We start from the raw sequence: 20,465 nt of genomic DNA on the forward strand, positions 1-20,465 counted from the left end.
TGTATCTCGAATATATAAAGAACTCTGAAAACCTGACATTAAAAAGACAAACGATCCAATTAGGAAATGGGCAAAAGACACACAGAGGGATTTTATTAAAGAAGATATAGAGATGGCAGAGAAGCAGATAGCAAATGGAGAGCGGTTCAACAGCACTCACGGGTAGAAAAATGTCAATTAAAACCATAAGGAGACATACTTATCAGAATGATCAAACTGTAAACTAGTAATAACAGAAATGCTAATAAAGATGGGGAGAAACTGCATCATCACTGGTGAGAAATGTGACATAATACAGTGTCATATAATTTTTAGAAAACACTGTCTGGCTAAAAAATTCTGGCTGGATGCTAGTCCGTTCTCCGGGAATCCAACTATGCCCACATCCCAGCCACCTTCCTATTGGGCTGACCACTATACACCTGTCCTCATCACCCCAGGGCCAGTCCCGGGCAGCCCCTCTGTCCCAGAGCCCAGTGAAGTGATTCAAATCAGCCAGTCCAAAACTTGTTTACCCTGCCTTGCCCATTCTTTCCTGCGGAAATCACAACAAAGGTGTTGACCACAGTTGTCCCCTCTCACTGCCTCCTGACCAATCCTGGTGTTTCCCTGTGTGGCCCAACGTGGAGTGTCACATTCTCCTCATTGAACTTTGAGCTTTAATACTATAAAATTCTTTGTTTTTTTCTCTCTTGACCTATGTCTGGCCTCCCCTAAAGGAATACAGTTAAAACATGCAGGCACTCTTAGGAATGCCTGGGTGGCTCAGTCATTCAAGCATCTGCCTTTGGCTCAGGTCATGATTCCAGGATCCTGGGATCGAGTCCTGCATCAGGCTCCTTGCTCGGTAGAGAGCCTGCTCCCTCTGTCTGCCTTACCCCCTATTTCATATATATATATACATGATATATTAACATCCAGCCACTCTGGAAAATAGTTCCTATTAGAACTAAAAAAGTGTAGTTATCATATGCACCAGCAATGCCACTCTTGAGACTTTATCACAGGATACTGAAAAATTATTTTCACACGGAAGCTTGCACGTGAATATTTGGTAGCCTCATGCATAATAGCCCCAAACTAGAAATGACTTTACTGTCTTTCAACTGATGAATGGTTAAATAAACTAAGGTATGTCCCTACAGTAGAATACGACTCAGTGGTAAAAACGACAAAACAAATGAACGGCGAGGAAGTCATGCAAAGCCATCTCCGAAGGATACATACAGCATAATTCCATCTATTAGCATTTGTGAGAGAACAGAATTAGAGAGATGAGGTTAGTGGTTGACCCCGGCTAGGGATGGGTGGGGGAGGGAAGGATGTGGCTATAAGAGGGCAGCACAAGGGAGTATGGAGGTGAAGTTTCAATTAAGTATCTTGATTGTGCCACAGCTACACATGGGACAAAATTACACAGAGCTACACACACACACACACACACACACACACACACACACACACGCTTGCACATGCAAATGCATATAAACTGGTAAAATCCAAATATCAAATTCAGTGGTTTGTGCCTACTGTTAGCTTTCTGGTCTTGACATTGTACTATAGCTATGCAAGATGTGAGCATCGGGGGAGGTTGGGTGAATGGTGCATGGGACCTCTTGGCACAATTCCTTGCAATCTCATGTGATTCTATAATTAACTTAAAATGAGAAGAGAGAGAGAGAGTGTGTGTGTGTGTTAAGATTTTATTTATTTGACAGAGAGAGATAGCGAGAGAGGGAATTCAAGCAAGGGGAGTGGGAGAGGGAGAAGCCAAGCAGGGAGACTGACGCGGGTCTCAATCCCAGGAACCTGAGCCGAAGGCAAACGCTTAATGACTAGGCTACCCAGGTACCCCAAGAAGTGTTTGTTTGTTTGTTTTTAAGTGGAAATGGAACTCCTATGAAGGAAAATAAGCAAAGCCAAATTTCAAAATCCTCAGAAATTGGCATCAGTTACATTTAAAAAAATATATATATATACACTTTATTTTTATTTTTTATTTTATTTTTTTTAAAGATTTTATTTATTTATTTGACAGAGAGAGATCACAAGTAGACGGAGAGGCAGGCAGAGAGAGAGAGAGGGAAGCAGGCTTCTTGCTGAGCAGAGAGCCCAATGCGGGACTCGATCCCAGGACCCTGAGATCATGACCTGAGCCGAAGGCAGCGGCTTAACCCACTGAGCCACCCAGGCGCCCCAATATATATACACTTTAAAAAAAAAAAATTCTTTTAGAAGAGTTATCCTGTGGTCCCAGGACAATTTACCCTTTTGACCTCTAGAAAAACTTCAAAAAGGGGAAATTGAGAGGATGGTGGCTACCCAGCAGTCACTGGTTCTTGCCCGTCTGGTTTTCTAGGAACACTTCTCTGGAAGTAAAGTTATTGGCCCAACCGCCTGGCAGTCCTTTGCCCACTGGCCTCTATAGCTTTATCCTTACCTTCTGGAAGGTCTATTTTCTTTTGTGATCACAATCGACTTGGGAATTAGAGTGCCTGCTTCCTGCTGGTGCAGGTTTGAGAAACTGGCTGTTGCTTTCAGGGTTAAATAATGGAGTTGTGGGCCATATTGGTTGTTTCCTTGGCAATATATTTCCCTCCAAAACCTACTAGGCTTCCATTCTATTTGTGCTTTATTAATTCCATATGAGAGTACTCATAGCCAAAGATCTTGCCTGGACACAGTTTTAAAATCTTAAGACTTGAGTCATTTCCTTGTTTGCTCTTGTGGTCTGCTCATCACCAAATTTCACAATCTAATGAAATTGAGGCCATTTTTTAAATAATCAACTTGGTTTGGAAGGCAACACTCTCGATCTACTTTTCTGTCAGCAAGTTTTTGGTTTCTGCATGACAGGACATCAATCTTATCTCCTGCCAAATACACAGCTCGATTCTGAAGGAATTCAGCCTAGAGCTGGTATGGTGCCTCTCCTCCATGAAGCGCTCAGAAACTAGGCTTCTTCCAGCTTCCATTTTTATTCTGACTTCATGGGCTCATTCTCATGGTCTGAGATGGCAGGTTCAAGCTCCAGGTAGTAGGACAACAGAAGGACTAAGGGAAGGAGGGAGTGATAGATGGGGCCTTCCTTGGGGACAGGAAGAGGATGTATGCTTTGTTGGAAGAAGTATGCATGTGGATATCTGGTACCCAGTGGGGTGATCATGGCTGAGATGGTCATTCAACAAAATTCATGCTGTTCCCTCCATTGTATAGATTCATTGCTAAGACAGAATCAGCTCAGACAGAATCAAGTAAGTTCTTTCCCAAGCTTGTGAAATCTTTCCCAAGTCTTTTTTTGCATTTGGTGGGATACGTGACTAGTTCTCATCACTGGAGTGTGGGAAGGAGTGCTATGGGTGGCTTCAAGCTGAGCTAGCTCTTTCTCTGTCCTGTTTACCAGATAGATACACAGGGCTTCAAAGCCTGGAGCAGGGATTCTTCACATATTTTATGCCACGAGGCTTCTTGGTGTCTAGTAAAGTCTATAGACCCTTGTACAGAACAATGTTTCTTTTTAAGTAAAAAGCATAAAATAAAATACATAGGATTACAGGGGTGCCTGGGTGGCTCAGTGGATTAAAGCCTCTGCCTTCGGCTCGGGTCGTGGTCTTGGGGTCCTGGGATCGAGCCCCGCATCCGGCTCTCTGCTCAGTGGGGAGCATGCTTCCTCCTCTCTCTCTCTCTGCCTGCCTCTCTGCCTACTTGTGATCTGTCGAGTAAATAAATAAAATCTTTAAAAAAAATACATAGGATTACAAAGGAAATCAGTTACTCCAAAATACAGTTACCAAAATATTCTAAGCATTATGACATAATATTTATGCATTTGAATAGCATATCAAGTAACAAGATCTACTGGAGGCTCTAATAGCTACCACATTTTCAAAGTAGTAGTTGAATGAGAATGATAGTTCAAGATATCCCCAACATTTTCAGTTAGGATGATGACAATGTTTTCCACATAGAGAGGGTTGTTCAACATCGTGAATATACTAAATACCACTGAATTGTACACTTTAAAATGGTTAATTTGGGGCACTTGGGTGGCTCAGTGGGTTAACCATCTGCTTCTGGCTCAGGTCATGATCCTGGGTCCTGGGATCAAGCCCCCATCAGGCTCCCTGCTCTGTGGGGAGTCTGGTTCTCTCTCTCCCTCTGCCTTCCACTTTCCCTGCTTGTGCTCTCTCCTTTTCTCAAATAAAATCTTAAAAAACAAACAAACAAACAAACAGTTAATTTTAAGTTATGTGAATTTCACCCTAATCAAAAAAGAAAAACTTCATTATGTGTGTGTGTGAGAAGATCTCACCAATGATTATGATAGGATATTGAACTGTCAGGCTTATGACAGTTTAATATCCTATCATGATTATGATAGGATATTGAACTATCAGGTTTCCACTGGTGATAGTTACAGGTACTACTCATTTTCCTGGGATTGTTACCTAGATTCAAAATGGCAGGAAATGTGAAAATATTCTCAAATGGGTACAGAGCCTCCCACCTTGAGGTCTGTGCACAGATCCCTTGGGAGTATATGGACCCTCCCCCACCCCCCATAAGAACTGTTGTCCTAGGGGATGACAAAGCCACAAGAGGAAGGGGCCCAGGTCCCCAGATCTTTCTACATGGAAGAAAGTCATCTGCTGAAAGGATTGTTACACAAGCAATATATTTTGTATCTATTTATTAGAGCAGTGAGCATTACCCTGAGGAAGTAAGTTCCTATTTCTGCTTGAATTATGAGTCAGGTTTCTATTCTAGAAACTGAATCAATCGTAAATCCTAATAAATTCAGAAAGTGACCCACAAATCAAATTGTTCATAAAGAAACTTGAGACTTTTGTCACCTCAGCGCCCCCCTCCCCGAAGAAACCCTATGGCCCCAACCATCTCTGGAGAGACCCACATTCAGTCTCCTGGCATCACTCCAACACCCCACATATCCCATAATAAGTAGCAAAGGAACAAATTATTTTTTGTCCAGAGTAGTATCAGTGATTAATCTGCCCATAGGCTTTAAAACAAATAACCCTAATGGCTGCCCTACATTTGGACTTTCAGTCTCAGAGTCAGTAAGTACCTCATCCAGTAAGCATACTTGAAGGTGTTTGGCTGTGTTTATTTGTTTTGTTTCATTATTTAAGGCCAAAGCAACTGCAATCAATTCAAATCTCTAGGGAGTGTGGCTGGAGCGGGGCCAGAGTTGAGATATCTACTTTCTTCTTCATGCCTTTCTGCTGTTTGATTTTAACTATTTTTTAAAACATGACTGCAAATTAGTTTTATAACAGAGAAAAGGGGGTTTTGGTCTCAGAAAAAACAAAAACATACACTTAAAAACAGAAATGGATTTGCAGCTTTTCCCTGTTCCCATTAATTCTCTAAAGTGAGTCTTTCAGGGAGTGCATCCAAGCTCTGAAACAGAAGAGCCCCAACCTGCCTCCCACATTCTGAGGCATGGAAGCACCTTCTCCTCACTCTGTGTTAGGAGTGAGACCAGGACTGGATGGGTTCTTGGAGAAGCAGCTGGCAGGGGGTCTGAGCAGCTGCAGCTGGTAGACCTCTGCTTCTTCCTGCATCATTCCTTTCTTCTGGCAAAAGTATCCTCAGTTTCTTGGGGACCCCCCAATTCTTTCCATATGTGCTTTGAGTGAGCTTGAAGACAATCCAGACCCAAGAGTGGGTGCATGACTTCTTCCTGGCCAGGGTAGGACATTGACCTGAACGTGACATTTGGTTCAGGCATGAAGATGATAGTCAGATCCAGGATGTCTATTTATCTGCTGAGGGAAGCTCTCCCACTGGGCTTGGACCTGGTAGGAGCTGGGATCCATTCTGCTTCAGGGCGTCCCCTGATGACAGAATCAATGTGGAGGTGAGCAGAACTGAGAGAGGCATTAGCCCCCAGATCAAGCCACACCTAAAGCTTGTGTATATTTCGTATCTATTTATTAGATTTTAAAGCCATTTGGGCCAGGACACTACTTTCTTATCTTAAGCTGTTTGAGTTGGGTTTTCAATCAACTGCAGGTTAAAACAATGGGCAAAGGACCTATATGGAGAAAACTGTGGCCTGGAGGCCTTGAGGCTGGAGAAGAGACAGATGGCCAGGGTGGATCCATGTCTTCCACACTGGGTGGGGATGAGGGATTTTGGTCATTAGTTCTGGTTCCTAGCCAGCAAGTCTCCTTGCCCTGAGAGAAGGCATCAGATTGTCAAAGCTGAGTGGCCAGGATCCATATTTTGGGCTCACCAAGCAACCTCTAGCATGACTTTGTACTTCCTTATGGGCTGAAGATGTGCAGATCTTCCACAGCAAACATTCTGGTTACACAGTGGTTGGCTTTGTCTTGCAAATAAACCTTGGAACCTGTTTCATTAGACAGCCTCCCGTGAATTTTAGTTACTATAGTCAGTTTGACCAACTCTACCCATCCCCACCCCAAATGGTGGGGTGCCTGAGGTGAGGGTGACCAACTCTTCTAGAGAAGCCTTCCAAGAGCGGTGAGGTGGAATTTGCTCCTGTTCTCTGATGACTCTAGTTGCTGGACCTATAAAGTTATGGTCCAGATCCTACATTGATCCTGAGTTTGAATTCCAATGCTCCAGCCATGCGTGAGAAATAGACACCAGAGCAACATCGGTGATCAGGGCTGGCATTCAGCTGTCTGTCTTTACTATTTATCCACCCACCCACTATCCAATACATTAAGTGAGCATCAGATTAGAAGTATTCTGATCACAAGTGGTAGAAGCTCAACTCTTAGGCAAAAAAATGCATTCATCAGACATGTCCTTGGGAAAGGTCACAGGCTAAAAGGAAGACTACCACAACTGGGACGTTGGCATCCAGTACCAAGGCTTTGTGTCACCAAGACATTCTCTCTTTATCATCTGTCATCTCTCCACGTGGTGGGAAGATGCGCTGGTCGCCACCATTTCATACTGTCCTCACTTAGCCTCCCGGTGGAGCCAGGATTCTCTTCCTATTTTCATTAATCGATCCCAGATGGGTCCTGCTTGGGTCCCATGCCTACCCCTGGGCCTGAGCAGTAAGGTTCTCATAATAGAGGAAGAAACTGGGAAAACCTGCAGGTTGGAAAGCCTCAAAAGCAGCCCCAGTTGGTGGTATGAAGGCAACAACATGAGCCAGACTTACGCATAGCTCACGGCCTGGCAGGGGAGGTGAGAACATCATCTACTAAGTGTCCTCATGGAGGGAAAAATGGTGGGGTGCCTGAGGAGACAGTGACCAACTTTTCTAGAGAAACCTTCCAAGAGCGGTGAGGTGGAATCTGCTCTTGTTCTCTGGCTGTCCTCAGCTCTCCCTGAGGAACCCCTTCCCCACTCTCAATGCATCTGGTTCATGTGGGGCTGACCTCACACCTTGCTGCATGGGGAAGAGATGGGGCTCAGGCCAGGCCAAAGAGAGCCTGTCCTGGACTTTTTGCTGGAACAATGAGGAAAGAAGTACCCTCTCTATCCATGCAGAGAAACTGGTAGAATATGGTAAGAGCAGATGCTATTGACCATCTTCCCTGCCTGCTAACAAAGCCTGTGTGAGGACAGTTGTGTGGAGGAGCACAGTCATGGGGGTGGCAAGTGAGATTGATTGTTGATGACATCACATGATGCCTGAAATTTTCAGTTATGGGACACCTGAAGGCATAATGATCTCTTTCTGCATAAAGCCCATTTGAGTTGGGGTTTTATAACTTGCAATGGGAGGTCCTGCCTAACACGAGGGGCTCTTTGATGTGAATCTGGGAAAGCGAGACATCTGATGGTTTCTCTTCTGAAAGAACAGGATGTGCTCAGGCAGGGCCACTGGTACCTAGCCTACTGGGATGGCCCCAGATAAGTCCATCTTCCCTCTATGTGTGTGCAGCTCCTGCCTTGTTTCCGTCTTCTCTTCCTGAACCTGGACTGGGCTTGTGACTGCTCTGACCAATAGAACACCAAAAATGTGATATTCCTCAGAAGGCCTGCTGCTACCTCTTCCTCCCTTGTGGAATCCTGGGTTGCTAGGTAGGACATCCTGGGGGGTGGGGAGAGGCCCCAGAAAAGCAGGAGGAGGAGACATTATACAGAGATAGAGGTCTCCTTGGGGGGCCCTGATGTGGCAGACACTCAATCCCTAGCCACCATCTCACAAATAGACATGAGACCCCCCAGTGAGACCAGCAGAACTGCCTAGGTGGGCATCAGAATCATGAGATATAAAAAAAGTTGTTTTATGCACCAAGTTTTTGGTTGCGGACTCCCCTCCTCCATACAAACTGTGCCAGCTGTAAAAAGTAGTTTCCTCTTGGCAGACGAATTACAAAAAGGCATCCCTCTGTCCAGGCTAAAACACAGGTTGCCGGGGCACAGTACTCAAATGGGGGTAGAGACCCAGAAGGATGTCAGCCCCTCAGCCAGGTGATACTGAATAGCAGGGACTGCGGGGCCAGTACTGGGAGGTCTGGGGTTGAAGGATGTGGAGGGATGCCCAGAGGTCAGTCTGCACTTGTTTTCTCAATCTCCACTCCCCCACCCCCTGGGGCTTTGGTGTTGCCCTGCCCTGCCCACGGTCCTCTGGCACTTGAAGACTGGGCTGTCACTTGATTTCTTGGAAGAATACAGGTCATGCTGAAGAGAGGCAAGCACAGAACTCCAACAGCTTTGGTCCTCCAATCTTCTCTTTGCTCTTCCAGTTCTCTGTTGCCCCAGCAGAAAGCATGTCCTCGTAGCCCAAGTCGGCCTTCAGGGAGGGGGTGTCTCACTTTGTTGCTGTTGTTCATTCCCGGAACCCATTTCACACCCACTTCTTCAGGGTGGATTTTTCAGGAAGGAGACCATGGCCCATCCTCGTTTCCCCTGTAGTGGGCAGACGGCGATCCTTTTCCTCCTCACCACGACCCTCGGCTTGGGTGTCTATAGAGGATTTGTTCGTTGGATGTTTCTCTCTTTTCCTAGACTGGGAGCTTACTCGGGACAGGGTGGAGCCTAATACATCTCGACATTCTGTCTCCAGCGCAGGGCCTCAACCAGCTAACCAGCTAACGTGCACCGAGGCCCGCACCATCACCATCGATCTCTGCTCACCTCCAACCACCACGTGCACCGAACCGCTGGATTCCCGAAGGCAGCCGCGGACAGTTTCTTGAGCTGGGATCCCACCAGCAGAACTGTCCCTTAAGTTACGGGACCGAAAGGGGACGCTAATTAACGTTTTCCTGCATATTCCAGGCAGGAAGGAGCATCACGCGTCTGACTGTGCACGACCGAGTGTCTCCTCTCGAGGCCCATCACAGGCGCTGGCTCAAGTCCAGTCGGAGAGCCGGTGCGCGTCTCCACGCGATGGCCGGGAGAACGAAGGCGCAGGGGATGGAGGGCAAGGAGCGGAGAGAGGAGACAAAAGTGAGCAGCCCAAGCCCAAAAAGGGCGGCGGGGGGAACAGATGCGGAAAAGGGAGGCCGGTGGAGAAGAGGAGAGAGCCGGGACGGAGCAAGAGAGAAGCCGCAGAGCTGAGCGCGAAGGCGCGCTCGCGCCGGGCCGGCCCACCTTCGCCCAGCGCGGGGGGGCACGAGGGGCGGGGCTTGGCGAGCGGCGTGCGGAGCGAGCCACCCCTCCGGACCACGAATGGTCGCGCCCGGCGGCGGCGGCCAATGGGCGGCCGGGATGTTGGAGCGGCGGCGGCGGTCCGGGAGCTCGCTGGCTGGGGGACGGCGGCCGCCGCCATGATGCTTGTTTGCTTTCAATGAAAACGAGGGGGGCGCGAAGGAGGAGGCGGCGGCGTCGGTGGCGGCGGCGTCGGCGGCGCGGAGGCGAAGGCGGCAGCGGGCGCAGCGAGGAGGGCGAGGCCGGGGGCCGACAGGGCGGGAAGGCGTAGTGGCGGCCCGTCGGGGCGGCTGAGGCGGGCGGCTGACGCGGTGGCGCTCGGAGGGGGAACAAAGAGCGGCGGCTGAGGCGGCGGAGGAGCGGCGGCGGCGGCGCTGCAGCAGCGGGCGGGACTGGTATGGTGGTTCCACAGGTCAGACCCCGCTGCACTCACAGGGAGGAGGCGGCGGCAGCGGCGGAGGAAGGCGGCGCACCCCGAGAGGTGAGCGAGCGGGGCCCGAGGCCCGGCCGGGCGCTGCTCCCCGCACTGGCCCCCGCTCCGTCGCGGCGCCCGGGACCGAGGCGCGCGGGGCCGTGGCGCAAGCCACTTGAGTTCTGTCGGCGGCGGAGCTGGCGGCTGTTGGGGGCCTCTGGACGCGCCTCCGTGGTGATACGGCCGGGCCCCAGGCCGCGCCCCCCGCGCCCGGCCGGGGGGCGGGGGGCGTTGATTGACGGCGAGGGCGGGGGCGCGCAGGGGGCGGGGGCGGGGCGCCCTGGCCCGGGGACCCCGACTGCGGCCGCCCGGAGGCGGCGAGGGGGTGTCCGGGACTCTTGGCCAGGATGGTTGGCAACTTTGGCGGAGTGGCCGTGAGGGATCGTGCGTCGTGGAGTGTGGAACTTCGCAGTTACCGCAACGCGGGAAACCAACTGTTGACCCCCCGCATCCCGAAAGTACTTAAAATTCAGTTTAACGCAGATTTCCGGGGAGGGGATGGGAGTGACAAGGACCTGGCTGAAGAGGCACTTAGCGCCAGATGAAGGGATTTCTAGTATTGCTCACAGCTTGGAGGCAGAACTAATTACTTTGAAGCAGTTTTCTCCTGTAACCCCAACCTGGGCTCTCCCTTTTTTTCTTTCTTTTTTTTTTTTGAAAGATTTTATTTATTTATTTGACAGAGATCACAAGTAGGCAGAGAGGCAGGCAGAAAGAGAGGGGGAAGCAGGCTCCTCGCTGAGCAGAGAGCCCCCCTCCCCCATGGGAGGCTCCATCCCAGGACTCTGGGATCATGACCTGAGCCCAAGGCAGAGGCTTAACCCACTAGCCACACAGGTGCCCCTCTCCCTTTTTATTTCTAAACGCCAGTGGTCATTTTCTCTGGAAACCGCCCCCCCACCCCTTGACGCTTTCCCTCCCTCCGCTTCCCCAAGGAGTCTGCTCTTCACCTGTGACCTTTTCTTTAATTGTTACAGCAGATGTCAACATTGTGAATAGTCCTCTTGCTTGACCTTCTTGGATTTACTGTGTGAAGCTGACCCGGTTTAAACAGTCTGCTTGAATTTGAGTTCCCGTACTTACCTGTTTTCTGGGTGGGTTGTCTCACTAGTGCTAGTGTGGAATTTCTTGCATTCTTGTGTCTGGAGATTTGACTTTGCAGAGGATGGAAGGGAATATGGACAAGTGAGAACTAAAACGGGGCCGCAGTAACTCTGGGTGTTTATCACAGCACGCTAGAGTTTACCATTTCACAACAGTTTTGTAGGCTCTCGGGGCTGGGGCTGGTGTGGTCATGCGTCAAAAGGTTCTGAAGACTTTCTTTGTAGTTGTTGTCAGAGCAGTTACCACCATCTTCAGAGTGTGATGACTTTAGAATGACAATTGCTCAGTATTTTTAGACCAGTGATCTAGTCCAATCAACCTGCTCTAAACAAAATCTTTGAAAAGCTACCGTTATGGAAAATGAGACCCAGAAAGGTTTACGTGACTCGCCCAAGGTGCTTGCAGTTAGGAAGGAAAGCACAGGAGAGTGTGAGGTATTTGCTGGAGATCAGTTCTTTGGGGAGGGCCGAAGGGTTTTAATGGGTAGAAGTTACTTGTGGTCGTTGTGTCTCTTCAGTTCGCAGGTGAACAAGATACTAAATGAAATAGTCTGAAATAAGGGTGCGGTAGAAGACATATTCTCGTGAGACTGAGAAGATTCGTTCTGGAAGTTGATGCTTGCAGAGTTTCAGAAATGTCTTGATCTGTGCAAATGTAGATGAAGAAGCCCTTTTGAATGCCTGTTTGGTTTGTAGGTGTTTTCAGGTTTCTTAAATCTTGGTGGCACATTAAAACTACACTTATTGGGAAATTTCAGACTTATTTTCTCTTGACTAGAGATGGAGTTGGTTATACAACGTGGTCCTGACCGCAAATTAAAAAAAAAAAAGGCATAAATATGCCTTGTGGTCAGTGCTTAGGCATCCCACAATACACACGTTAAGCTTCTTATATTCTGTGAAGCATAAGGTTTTTCTTACCGTAGTGCAGTAGAAAGGGATCATGTATGTAAGGCATACTGGAATAGATGGTCAGTGCCCTCACATCTGTAGCCCTTGGGCCATGAGGGGCGAGTGACCAGTATCCTCACACTTGTAACTTTCCCAGGTGCAGGGTACACTGGGAAACTCTGCTTTTGAAGTGTTTATCACTTTGGAAAAGTCCAAATAGGTTCGGCTAAAGATACGTATTTTAATGTAGAAGAGACTTGGATTTGTGGTATGTACACTTTTTTGTTGTGAATGGAACTTATGTTATTTGTCTAGAAAAAAGTTTCAATTTCAGTTTTCAAATCCGTAGCTTCCCCTTTTGACGTACTTTTTTCTTTAACCTTGCCTGCTTCTCACTTTATGAAGGTAGCTATTTTGCAACAAAGCGTGGTTAAGAAAACACTGCGAAATCAAATACCAAATGAATTAAACTGTAGACCTACTGTACACGGAGCCTGGTGCATTAGAGTTGGAATTCACTATATTTTTGTATTTGAATAATTAAAGAGGAGAAAGTTATTTGGGTCCAAAATGGGAACTCATATATGCATTGCCTTAACCTTACCCTTGTGGGGTCTTTACCGCTCCCTCATCCATTTATATTTTTTTGATAACTTCATTTATGTGTCAAGGAATAGTATATGCTGGACACAGCATCGGACCCTGAAAATTCAGAAATGAATTCTTCATTTTTACTGTGTAGTCTATAGGTGTTGTAGGCGTAAAAAATGCTATGAGAGAATGGAAGAAAGGTTGAATGAATTTGTGGAAGGTGTGGGACCAGTTTACAGGAAATAACACAGAATAGGTGTTTGTCAGACTGGGGTGAGGGGGTCATTTCAAACAAGGGAATGGTGGGTGCATGAGGTACCAGAAGTTAGGGTATGTCCCATCGTGAGGTGATATTGGGACAGGGAGAGGGACTGGAGATGAGCCTGCAAAGCTGTGTCCTAGATTTTGAAGGACCATGCTTGCTCATCTAAAACTGAAGTTCATATCTTTATCCTAAAAGAAGGGAGCCAAAATATTTTTATTAGGGGAGCAAGGTGATTTATATACTATGGGATCAGTGTGGAGGATTGAATGGAGGCCCTACATAGGAAAATAGTATGGGGTTAGTGACTCTCAGTCTTTTTAACTTGGGTATAGTGTTTGTTGTGTTCTGTAGTTCCTTTTATAATGGACTTGAAGGTTTGGCCAATTGCTCTACAGTACAGGGTAATTTAAAATCAAACTGTCAGGATGTTTTAGAAGAAGTTAAAAGCAGTCAAAACAATGAAACCCATAATATGGTATACTTGAAAATTCAGGCAGGGAGAACTTGTTTTTTGAGTTAGTTAGGCTTAGGTGGACTGTGGAGCCCAAGCTGGAGAAAAGTGTTTACCAGAAGTGAGAGGCACCAAGTGTAAAGGTTGTGACTGTTCTAATAGTCGGTTGGGACATGAGCTGTATGTATGTGAAACTTGGGCAGAGTTTTCTTTCCAGTAATTTACTGCAGTTGGAATATTGAAATTTTCTTTTTTTTTTTTTTAAGATTTTATTTATTTATTTGACAGAGATCACAAGTAGGCAGAGAGGCAAGCAGAGAAAGAGGAGGAAGCAGGCTCCCCACTGAGCAGAGAGCCCGATGTGGGGCTTGATCCCAGAACCCTGGAATCATGACCTGAGCTGAAGGCAGAGGCTTTAACCCACTGAGCCACCCAGGCGCCCCGGAATATTGAAATTTTATTAAAGTCTAAGAGCTCATCATACAGCTGATAGTTTATGTAGTCCATTCTTTTGTGAAGCAGCATATAGGTTCTGAAAGTTACCATGGTATGCATAATTGTACAGTGGAAACTACAGGCTTGCAGGGAAAATGAGATCAAAACACAATGTTCAAAAACTTAGTGGCTCATTGTTAAAAACAAACTTGATGAAAATGGTAACACAGTTTTACACATATGAAATGGCTAAGGAATATATAAATACTATAATAAATGTGGCACTTTACATTGAGAAAGACCTGGTTTGCTTATGGAAATGGGCATGGAAAGGTTTGCTGCTTTTGAGTTCCTATGAAATGGTAGAAGGCAGGTTACCTGAAATCAACGGGAACGTTATAGTAACACCAGATGTGGGTGGGTGGGTGTGGCTCATATCACACAGGGAGAACTGAGGGGGCAGGTAGTGTTTGAAGTGTGTGTGTTTTCTGTATTTCTGCACAGCTCAGTTCAGCTGGGTGCAGTTTTCTACCTTCATGTAATGTGGTAGATGCAAATGGGAAATGGTATGCAAATGAGAATTTTGCATTGTGCTCACATTCCCTGATATATCAATCACATTGGAACAAATTCACATTTCAGAACAAGCAGTATAGCAGAACTAATTATACTTGAATACAGCATTTTAAAATAGTGCTAAAACTCAGTTCCAAAAATACACAGACACCCATATGTCAGGCACCATGTATAGACTTGCTATCCTTGTGGGGCTTATGGTGTTTTGTCCCAAGTGGATTTATAGTGGGGTATAAAGACAAATGAACCAATAAAGCACTCATCAGGTTATACAGTAATGAGGAATATATACAAAGCATTTGGGGCATGCTAAGGAAGGAAGAGCTAATTCTGCTTGGGAAACTTGATGGAGTCATCTCAGAGGTCTTTGAGCTGAATTTTGAAGGGCAGATAGGCACTTGTCAGGCCAGGTAGGACTTTTCATGGAGGGGAGGCATGTGCAAAGTCAGGTTACATACAACTTGGGCTGTGAAACATAGGATGCCAGGATGTGAGGGACAGGAAGAGTGGTCAGAAAGAGTTGGTGAAGAGTCTTAGGCTTTTTCTTGAAGTGTGGGGACTTTAATGGAGATCCATTGAGAGGTTAAGTGGATAGGGGTATGGAAATTGTGACACACTTTTCCAGGAGACACATAGTAAAAATATGGAGATTGGATGAAAAGAGTCAAGAAACTGGGGCCAGAGAGTTCGTTTAAGTCCTTGTGAGAGGTCAAGGACATAACAGGAGCTGGAAAAGAATAGGATAAATTTTGAAAGATACCAGTTAGAATTAGTGACAGATAAGCAATGACTTATAAAAACAGAGTACCATTCAGAAGTTTTTTATCTTGGGTAACTTGGTATGATTTAACTTGGAAAGTAGAGGAAAAAGAGCAGATTTGGGCAAGAAAAGTGGAAGAGCTTGCTTTTGATTCTAAGTTTCACATAGCCTGTGGGATATTTAGGTGGATATGTCTGATAGGTTTCTGGACCAGAGAGTGGTTGGGGATTTTATAGATTTGGTCAGTATATAGTTAGTTTTAGAAGTTAGAAGATCACTTGGGAAGAGTGTATGAACAAATGCTTTTCACCTTTTTGGGGGAGAATCAGTTTGAGAATCAGTTGAGAATTATGGCCCCTGTTGAGGAGAATGAAAGTATATATACCCTTAAGGCTGAAACACACTCATGGAGCTCAGCTTTGTATACGACAGGAAGAGAAAAGGACCAATGGAATCCTTAGGAGCAGCCAACATTACATTTTGGACAGGGCTGCAATAAAATGGTTAACGAGGTAGGAGAATAGGAGTGAGCAAAATTACAGATGCCAAGAGAGTTAGGAGTGCTGAACAAGAGGGAGTTTTCAGTGGTGACAAATGATGGCCAGATTTAGGGTAGGATGAGTTCTGAGAATGGTTTAGTAGAATATGGCAGTTATATGAATATAAGCAGAGCAAATATTTCTGGGACCGGGGAGGTAGAAGTCAGACTGTAGGTTAGGTTTTAAGCAAATGGGAGGTTAAGAAAAAGGTTACAAACTGCTGTTTGAAAAGTTTAAAATGGAAAAGAAAGTAATAGTTTAAAGAAGAGACAGGGTTGGGAGAAGATAGACACCTATATTGGTTGCCAGCCTTATGTTTTCTTTAAGTCCAAAACAGGAAATAAATTTCTAATATGTATGTTTACATTTCTGAGTTTCCCCTGATGTATTGGCTTAAATGACTGCCTTTTTATTTGGTCACATAAAGTTATGTTCTTTGTGGAATTTTATGGGAGTTCAGAAACAGGAAAATTTCCTTATTGGAGGTGGATCTGATGTAAAATCATAATGTTAGAACTTTCAGTCTTAAGTTAGTGGAAGACTAAAAATTTACTTTTCATACACCTTGCTAAGTTTGTACTTGTCCTGTGCTCAGCAGTCCAAAGTTGAGTTAAACGTTTGATGCACTTTTATTTTATTATTTTTTTTTAGAGAGAGAGAGTGCAAGTGAGAGAGCAGGGGAGGGGCAGAGGAAGAGGATGAGAGAATCCTAAGCAGACTCCCCGATGAGCAAGGAGCCCTGTGGCCCAATCCCACAAGATCATGACCTGAGCTGAAATCAAGAGTTGGTTCCTTAACCAACTGAGCCACCCAGGTACCCATAAGTGTAGAATAGTAGCAAAGAAGGAATCATCAGGCATAGTAATTTTCTTTCAAAGTTAGTTGCTACAAATGTATGCCTTACAAAGCCAGCACCTGGTGATCTAACAAAAAGAAAATAGGCTGGTGATCTTTGTATCCAAAAAGAGTATTAGAGGTTTTCCTTTGGATACATCTAGCTGTTGTATATAGATTTTTTTACCTAGGCAGATTTTGAGTGGGGGAGGTGTGGTGGGATAGACGAAAAAAGATACTAGAGGAGTCCCGCTAATTGAAGATTAAACAAATGAAGATTTATCCACATTAAGTAAAAAATACTATATGCACTCAGCTTTTTGGGGGGCAATTTTTTCTTTCATGAGATTGTATATAGTTGCGTGCAAACACCACAGCTTCACAAAGCAGGATCTGGTGAAGCTAACTGCCATGTTTTGTGGAACAATAGCTCTTCATATGTTTTCATCTAAAATTGTTCAATGTGAAAACTGTATTTGGGACATCTAAAGAATTAGCACTTCGTTTCTAATTTTAGGGAAACTAGAGAAACTCAGACTTAGGGATATGTAGTCACAGAAAAAAAATTAGCTTTTTTGAATGCTAGCGATGTGATAGGCATTGTGCTTTACATGTGTTAATCCTTGTACCAAAATTGTGAGTTAGATATCATTTTATAAATGAGGAAGCTTTAGCCTTAAAGATGAATGTAAATCCATCTTTCTTGATATAGGTATGTTTGACTCTGGTTTGTATTTTTTTTTTTTTTTTTTTTTTTTTTTTTTAATTTGACAGACAGATCACAAGTAGGCAGAGAGGCAGGCAGAGAGAGACAGGAGGAGGAGGCAGGCTCCCCGCTGAGCAGAGAGCCCGATGCGGGACTTGATCCCAGGACCCTGAGATCATGACCTGAGCCGAAGGCAGAGGCTTTAACCACTGAGCCACCCTGGCACCCTCTGGTTTGTATTCTTAATTTCACTGTACTCCCCTCACTTCCATCGTAACACACACTCATGATGATGTGGCTTAGAATGGACCTTTGATACAGATTTGATAATACGGAGGAACCCAGTTGCTGCCCCAAACTTGTAACTGTTTACATTGGTAGCTAATCATGTTGATGGAATAGAGCTACCTGGCAGATTCTTAATATTTGTGATTCCTTTTTTAGGTTATGGATCAAAAACCTCATGGAAGTCCACATAAGACTTTCATACTGGCCAAAAATCAAGTTTTAAAGCATTTCACTGTAGGAAAAGGCAGTCACATATGTAGTCAAAAAGCCATGTATAGAGAAACTCCCATTTGAACAGAGTTGCTTTAGATTTCTTTGCAAATCCCCTGAAACATCACTTAGTAGCTTTAGAGCAATTTCTAGTGTTATTATAGGCTTCTTGATGATTGTAAGGTCAGTGTTTCATGAATAATTTCTTTTAGGGGAAAAAGGACTAGTGGGTTAAACTGATTACCGGTACATTAAAACCTCCCAAATGATTGTAGATATGAATGAGCAGCTGGAATAAATGTTGTGTGCCCCAAGAAACCAAAATCCCCACTAAATAGTGGTCCTCAGACTATTATGAGTTGTTGTAAGAGAGGGAGAAGCTAATAGATTATGGAAAATCTGACAAAAGATAAGAAAGAAATGAAGACTTCTGGTATCCATCATTTGGTGCTGAAGCTATAAACCAGATGGTTGTTGCTTATCTCATGTTAAGGAGCACATTTAGGATTGATGGTTTTGCTTGCCTTGCCTTTTTTTTTTTTTTTTTGGTGGCATATACAAAACTTTTAAATAGGAAATACTTTAGGGGTTATATTAAAAGTACCAGAACAAAGACTAAGATTGTTGGATTTCTTTTTTTTTTTTTAATTTTCATCGTAACAGTATTCATTGTTTTTTGCACCACACCCAGTGCTCCATGCAGTCCGTGCCGTCCCTAATACCCACAACCTGGTTCCCCCAACCTCCCACCCCCCGCCCCTTCAAACCCCTCAGATTGTTTTTCAGAGTCCATAGTCTCTCATGGTTCACCTCCCCTTCCAATTTCCCTCAACTTGACTTTTTGATCTTGGTGAGGTTTTACCCACAAGTCATGATTTTGACTTGCCACCTTGCTTATTGGTGGGCACTCAGCTTTTGCTGATTAGATGGCAGGTTGTATTTGTCTAAGAATGTTGTTCATTCTGTATGTTTGACTTCAAATATAGAGAATAAAAACCTAACCTGACAAATACTTGTATTTATTTTGAGTTGAAATTTGTGGATGACATACTTGGGATATCTTCATAGTTGTATTTTGAGTTAATGTATTGGGTTGAATGAAATTGCTAGTATTTGAACCAATTTTGGCTTTTAAAATTAGTGGTTTCCTATGGTCGTTGCATAGGAAGCTTCTCTCCGTGCGTCTCTGACTGTATTTTTTATTCACTTGTGTTACTGGGCATGTGCACATGGTTAGAATTGCATTTTAACAGCAGTGTGGTCCCGGGATGTTATAGGCTGTCTGTCACAGGCTGGGCACTGTGCATGCAGATGCCAGTCTTTTCCTTCTAGAGCTTGATCTTGGTAACTCTATCCTACTGTTCAGCTCTGTGTTTTGGAGGAATATTCTACCGTAATTTCCAGATCCCTGTTTTCAAAGAGGTCTTATTGATTGGAAATTTTAGTTAAACCAATTTGTACTGAAAATTATTTTTGTACTACTTGAGAAAAGATTTAAAGAAGTTGTGTATGAGATTTTGGGGGGAGGAGGAGTTGGCTATAGAAACCTTAAGTTCTTAGAGATATTACTAAGATGTTATTTGTCTTTTTCATTCTTTTTTTTTTTTAAAGATTTTATTTATTTATTTGTCATAGAGAGAGTAGCGAGAGTGAGCACAGGCAGACAGAGTGGCAGGCAGAGGCAGAGGGAGAAGCAGGCTCGCTGCCAAGCAAGGAGCCCGATGTGGGACTCAATCCCAGGACGCTGGGATCATGACCTGAGCCGAAGGCAGCTGCTTAACCAACTGAGCCACCCAGGCGTCCCTGTCTTTTTCATTCTTATTCTCTCAGGAGTGTATAGTGGAGTTTTCCAGAACCTAAAAAAATGTGTGGTATCTGATCAGATTGACTTCAGAGCAGATAGGCGAATCAAGCTGTCTTTCAGTATGTCGTACATTAATGGGATTTGCAAGAACGTAAGACAGTGTCCTTCTCATGGTATTGTACTTTGTTTTTGAAGACAGTTACTTTTCATGAAAATGTTTATTAACATGTGGTAGGTTTGGGATGCCTGGGTGGCTCTTTGCTCAGCAGGGGGTCTGCCTGTCTCTCTGCCAGCTGCTGCCCCTGCTTGTGCGCGGGCGGGCGCTCGCTCTCTCCCTCTCTCTTTCTGACAAATAAATAAGATCTTTTTTAAAAAAATTTTACTTATTTTTTGACAGACATTGAGAGAGGGAACACAAGCAGGGGGAGTGGGAGAGGGAGAAGCAGGCTTCCCTCTGAGCAGGGAGCCTAATGCAGGCGGGGCTTGATCCTAGGACCCCAGGATCATGAGCTGAGCTGAAGGCAGATGCTTAACGACTGAGCCACCCACGTGCCCCAATAGATAAGATCTATCTAAAGTGGTAGGTTTTATATTTAACGAGTTAATACATACTTTAAATTTTCTCCTAATTTCTAGAATGGCAAATGTTGACAGGTGTAATCCACATAAATAAAAGCTCTTTGAGGTACTTATGAATTTTTAAGAGTGTGTAAGCATTCTGAGGTGATAGTGTTTGAGCTCTGCTCTCTTAGAGTATTAGGCAGAGTTTGGGAGTAGGGAAAGCAGGTCTGGAATAGCCCAGGAAGATGAGACGTCTATAAAGGAAACATGGTCTCAGCAATACAATATTTGAGAAGGAGCATGAGATCTTGGCTTTGTCAGTGACATAATTCTAGGCTTGTGTAAGGAGCTTTGTGCCTGGATTGTCTGA

General features: G+C 44.9%; 1 protein-coding gene across 2 annotated transcripts in view; it reads left to right on the top strand.

Moving 5' to 3' along the window:
* The first annotated feature begins 9,964 nt into the window (after nt 1-9,964).
* Nucleotides 9,965-20,465, top strand: part of CNOT6 (CCR4-NOT transcription complex subunit 6) — a 70,997-nt gene continuing 60,496 nt past the window's right edge. For both annotated transcript variants that reach the window (XM_047729842.1, XM_047729843.1), the window contains exon 1: nt 9,965-10,090. The gene's annotated coding sequence lies outside the window, so the exon portion shown is untranslated. The remainder of the gene's footprint in view (nt 10,091-20,465) is intronic.

This window comes from Lutra lutra, chromosome 5, assembly GCF_902655055.1.
Source record: "Lutra lutra chromosome 5, mLutLut1.2, whole genome shotgun sequence".
Classification (NCBI taxonomy): Eukaryota; Metazoa; Chordata; class Mammalia; order Carnivora; family Mustelidae; genus Lutra; species Lutra lutra.